Source organism: Conger conger, chromosome 8, assembly GCF_963514075.1.
Source record: "Conger conger chromosome 8, fConCon1.1, whole genome shotgun sequence".
In the NCBI taxonomy this organism is placed as follows: Eukaryota; Metazoa; Chordata; class Actinopteri; order Anguilliformes; family Congridae; genus Conger; species Conger conger.
In genome coordinates, this window is record NC_083767.1 from 62,467,284 (window position 1) to 62,472,963 (window position 5,680).

Genomic DNA, 5,680 nt, shown 5'->3' on the forward strand with positions numbered 1-5,680 from the left:
AATTAACCTTTTATTCTCATATGTATATTTTTATAAAGCTTAATATAAAGCATGCCCATGGTGGGGGGAAAAAAAAGCTTTCCAAACAGGATAGCTCATCCTAATGCTTAGTAACGAACCTGGATGACATTTGACACTGAACTTTATTCCAAAATTATGTTAACAAGGCAAGTTTAGTCCAACGCAAATGCTAGCTTAATGTTTTGCACATGTCTGAAGCATGGTTGGTATCCTCCTTTTTAAAGACCACGGTTGTTGACTAGATTTTACGGTGCATTGTGTGACATTTCTAGTGCCTTCAAAGTTTGAGTAAAATTAGATTTTAGAATTCGGACACTAGAATAAGATGGCTGACGGTCAATCTAGTTTAATATTGAGTGAATAGTGAGCCATTTCAGACACAGCCAATGTGTTTATTCATGCAAATTCTGAATTGTATATTTTTATTCTTATAGTGGAACAGGATTTGTTGATGTAGAAAAATAGTTTTAAGGTCTATGACTAGGTCAGGGTTGTAAACCCTGTTTCAATTTCAATATAATCTTTGTAACTGTACATATTTACGTGTAGTAATGCAGCTTTCATCCCCAATGACAGGAACCAGTCTGGAGGAGCTTCTGAGAGACCTGGGACTGGAACACCACCTGAAGAACAAGCTGACTCTGAGCCAGGTGCTGCAGATTGATGGAGAGACATTATCTGATGAAAGCATCCAGTCCCTGAAAGATCTGCCATGGTGTTTCCTGAGGAAGCTGATGATGGTGAATGTGACTGCTAGGAGTGTGAGGTGCACCTCTAAACAGGACATGTCACCCCAGAACCTGGACATCTTACTGGACTTACTAGACAATCCACAACTCCACAGAAACACAGTCAACTCCCTGGACCTCATAACTGCTGTTTTCCTGTGCTCAGATGGTTTTCTCCAGCAGGAGATGGTTTTGAAAATGTCTATGTGCCAGTTCTCTGTGCCTCTGCTGCTTCCTATGTGTGATACCCAGCAGTGCACTTTAATGCTGTGGGCCATGAGGGATATTGTGAAAAAGTACAAGCCACGCTCTTTGGAGGACCCAAGAGGGTTTGTGGAGGAGAGCATTGCTCTCACTGACCTCCCCATGGTCTCTTTTGTGAGGCTGGGAAACAGCAGCATGTCCAAGTCTCACATTCTGAACCAGGTCCTCAGCAACCCTCAGCAGTACCACGACACCTTTGTTCACAAAAACATGCAGTGTGGTGACACCCCAAGGAGGATTTCCAATGGGCTGGTGGAAATCAGCTGGTATCTGCCTAGTGGTAAGAGAGATATTGACATCTTCTCTGAGCCACTGGCTATAGCTAACCTCCGTGGGGACCTCAGAGACTTTGAAACTCAGTATGCTTTCCTCTGCCAAACCTCTTCTGCCATATTTGTGTTTTGTGATGATTTTGGGTCCAAATGCAAAATTCTGGACTCCAAAAACACTCTGGCTCATTGGTTCTTGATCAGCAATTCACAGAGCAAAAGCTTCAATAAGAATGAGTTCGGGAGGTGCATTTCTGAGTTACAGCTACGACCTGGTAACATAATCATAAAGGGTCCGCAGATGAATGATGCAGAATTTGTCAATAAACTACGTTCTGCTATCAGTGACATTTTAGAGAGAGATGTGTTCAAAAAGAGTGTTGAAGGGATGTCTGCTGTCTCCCATGAGTTTGGGATCCATGTTGATGAAGATTACACCTGCTGTAAGTGGGGCAAGGAGAAGGCTGAAGAAATCACAGGAGAAATATCTGATATTCCCAGCTTCAAGGAGAAGGAGCTGTTCTTGCAAGGGACTGCATGGAAACAGCTGGCCAAACTAGAGAAGGAACAGTGCAGGATGAAAAATGCTGGAGAGAAAAACCCAGAAATTTACAGGAATGAGCTTTCAGATCAGAGGAAGAAACTCAGAGCAGAGCAGAGGGCTCACAACATCTCAGAGTCTATGTCCCGTTTCATCTGTGCGATGTTCAGTCCCACAGAGGAGCGCAAGTATTTCCTCAAGTGGATGAGGATCAACCTGGACAACCTCTCATGCAAAACCCTTCCACTGCTACAGGCAAAGTACAAGGAACAGTGTCAGAATTCCCCAGAAAACAAGGAGCTCATTGCAGAGTTGGACAGGAAGATCTCCAGCTGCTCCTTGGGGATGGAGCACTTCCTGAGGGAAATGGGTCAGCTGTATGAGTCAGCCTGCTCACTCCCTGAAGGCCCCACCTCTGAGATCCAGCGCCTGCCACGTCTGGCTGCCGAGCTGCTGCAAGAAGGCTTTCCTCTGGAGCTGGTGGATGGAGACGCATCCAACATTCCTCTGGAGTGGGTTACACAGGTTCTAAAGGAACTCCGTCATCTCACACAGGATAAATGTAAGATCCGGGTGATCACTGTACTGGGGGTACAGAGCACTGGGAAGTCCACCCTCCTGAACACCATGTTTGGGGTCCAGTTTGCTGTCAGCAGTGGCAGGTGCACCAGAGGGGCCTTCATGCTCCTCATCAGAGTGAAAGAGGATTTTAAGAGGCAGCTTGGGTGTGATTACATCATGGTTATTGACACTGAAGGTCTGAAGTCACCAGAATTGGCCCAGTTGGATGACAGTTATGAGCATGACAATGAACTGGCCACTCTGGTGGTGGGGCTGAGTGACATCACAGTCATCAATATCGCCATGGAGAACTGCACAGAGATGAAGGACATCCTGCAGATTGTGGTGCACGCCTTCCTACGCATGAAAGAAGTCGGGAGAAAACCCAGTTGTCTGTTTGTGCACCAGAATGTGCCGGACATCTCTGCTCATGACAAGAACATGAGGGACAGGAAGCTTCTGCTGGAGCAGCTGAATGAGATGACCCAAGCAGCAGCTAAGATGGAAAAGAAGGGAAACAATAAAACATTTACTGATGTCATGGAGTACGATCCAGAGAAAAACAACTGGTACATCCCTGGGCTCTGGCATGGCAACCCTCCCATGGCATCGGTCAATGCTGGCTACAGTGAGTCTGTGAATCGTTTCAAGAGAAGTGTGATTGAAAAGTTTCTGGAACAAAAATCTGGAAAGTGCTCAGCACACACAATCAATGAGTTCATTGAATGGACCAGGAGCTTATGGAAAGCAGTGAAGTATGAGAACTTCATCTTCAGCTTCCGCAACAGCCTTGTGGCTGAAGCTTATGCTCAGCTTTGTATTGAGTTCAACAATTGGGAGTGGGACTTCAGGAAGATCATGTACTCCTGGTTAATGGACACTGAGACAAAGGTATCAAACTTTGGAATAGAAGCAGCACAGACTCAGCCATCCTCCAATATTGCCAACTTGCTGATCCACCTGAAAAGTGAGGCCTCTGTGAAACTGGCAGAAGAGGAACAGCACATTTTGGACAACCTCAATGAATTCTACAAGAGACCAGATAGACATGTTCAATTGGTAGAGAAGTACAAGGAGGACTTCATCAGCACAGCCAAAACCATTAGGAGGGAGACAGAGAACTCTGTGAAAAACAAGCTTGAGGCAGCAGTGGAGATTAGAAAGGGTATATTCAAGTTTGAGGACATCCACACAAACCACACAGCCACAATGGAGCAGAAGGTGCTGGACTTGATTGAGAAATGCAGGAAAAGTAAAGAGCTGTCAGATCAACAGCTGAACAATGAATTTGAGAAGATGTGGGATGAGACTGTGGCAAAACTGCAGTTCTCTGGCATGGAAGAACGAGACATTGTGCAAGACACCTACAACCAGCTGTGGGTTAACTTAGAGAGAAAATGCAGCGCAGTACGTGAAATACTGTCAGAAGTGAAGAACTTGCAGGAGTGCGGAAGAGAGCCGTTCAAAGTGAAGGGGAAAGATGGAATGTGGCAGAATCTTTGGAACAAATTAATCAGAGATCAGCAGAAGGAAAAGACACAAGAAATGGCTGATCACATCATCGAGGACAGCAAGCAGTTTGTGGATGAGAAAGTGAGAAAAATACCACATACTGATTACCATAACACATACATAACAGAGCTGCTTTGCAGGGTAGATGTAAACCTGGATAGGAGCAATGATCTGGAAACAAGTGCTGAGTTTCAGGCCAGGTTGAAGATCCACATCTGTGGACATGCAGCACGGGGGTTTCTTCAAATGCATCAGGATTTTATCCATGCAAATGACCCCCGTCACTGTCTGGAACAGTTCAAGGCACAGTACTGTGCTGACTTTAAGGACCTGTTCCTTAAACAAGACCAGTGTCAGAAGAAAGCTGTAGAGTTTACCTACAACTGTCTTGCACCTGCAGTGAAGGAATGCATCACCAAATCTCTGGGCCCTGACCTTGTGGAAGAAGTGTTGACAGGGCAGAAAGCCATTGACTTCAGCACTCGAACCTTCTTCCAGTTTTCAATCCTTGAGCAGCTGCTTTCAGAAGTTAACTTTAAGGACTTTGTGAGATACATAAATAATTACAAGACTTTTGTACAGGACTGGATATTGCAGAAGACGGTTATACTGTTCTCGGAGGGAGATGGCCTCAGCAAGATTGAGATTAAACACCTGAAGGTGATGGTTAAAAGACTAAAAGAGGTCATTAAGAAAGCACAGACAGAGGCCAGCAAACAAGCAGCAGGAAGTGGTGAGGAGGCCAAGAACATTCAGCAGTTCATTCAGGATATCTGTTGTGACCTACAGAAGGAGCTTGTCATCCCTAAAGACCCTCTCAGAGCAGTCCTGGCCTTAAACACTGCCAAGCCAGAAGACTTTTCCCGGTGTCTGGAGGTGCTTGTGGATGAAATGGGGCAGTCCTTTACCGCAGAGTTTCAGAAAGGTGGGGATGTGAGGGCCAGGCTGACCTCACTGCCCTTTCAGCCACAGAAGGAGCTGTTTAACAGGGTGTTTGGCTGTGGGAGGCAGTGTCCCTTCTGCAAGGCCCCCTGTGAAGCTGATGGCAAGAACCACGCAGAGCACTTTGCCTCCATTCACCGTCCTCAGGGGATCGGGAGATACAGATTTGAAGCCTTCGAGAAATGAGTGTGTGACATCTGCTCCACCAGTGTTGCCAGTCAGATAAAATTCAGCTCGGCTGAAACAGAGGGAAAATGGCATCCGTTCAAGGAGTATCGGAGCATTTACCGTGACTGGCGCATCCAGCCTGACACCAGCATCCAGGCCTCAGACTACTGGAAGTACATCTTCACCAGGTTTAACAAGGAGTTTGCCAAGGAATATGGAGCCAAGCCTGCTGACATTCCCTCCCAATGGAGAGGCATTACCCAGGCCCAAGCCATGGCAAGCCTGAAGGAATCCTTCCAGATGGAAACGAGATTAAAATAAATTGATCATACAGCCTGTTTCAGTGGGGCTGATGATAATCTTCTGAGTGGAATTAATATTAAATTGTCTCCTCACAGGTGCAACTCATAATGGTTAAGCATACAGCCACAGTCTAGTTCAATGGAATGTAAGAAGTGTGGGTTTTACACAGTGAAATTAAGTCATTTTTAAAGGGGACAATTGAATGAAACCATCCCTGAAGTTTGGAAAGATCAAGAATTCCCGATCACTGATACTGACCCCCCTGCGTTTCTTTACTCAGTCTTCTCTGGGTCAGGTTCTATGGGAGATAATACCATCAGCCAGTTATTATACTTATAAAATCATATCCATACTTTAATGTACCTCTATCA

The 5,680-nt window shown here is 45.5% G+C and overlaps 1 pseudogene; it reads left to right on the forward strand.

Annotated features, from left to right (window-relative positions):
- The first annotated feature begins 572 nt into the window (after positions 1-572).
- On the forward strand, positions 573-5,327 carry LOC133135049 (up-regulator of cell proliferation-like; annotated as a pseudogene).
- The last annotated feature ends 353 nt before the right edge of the window (positions 5,328-5,680 follow it).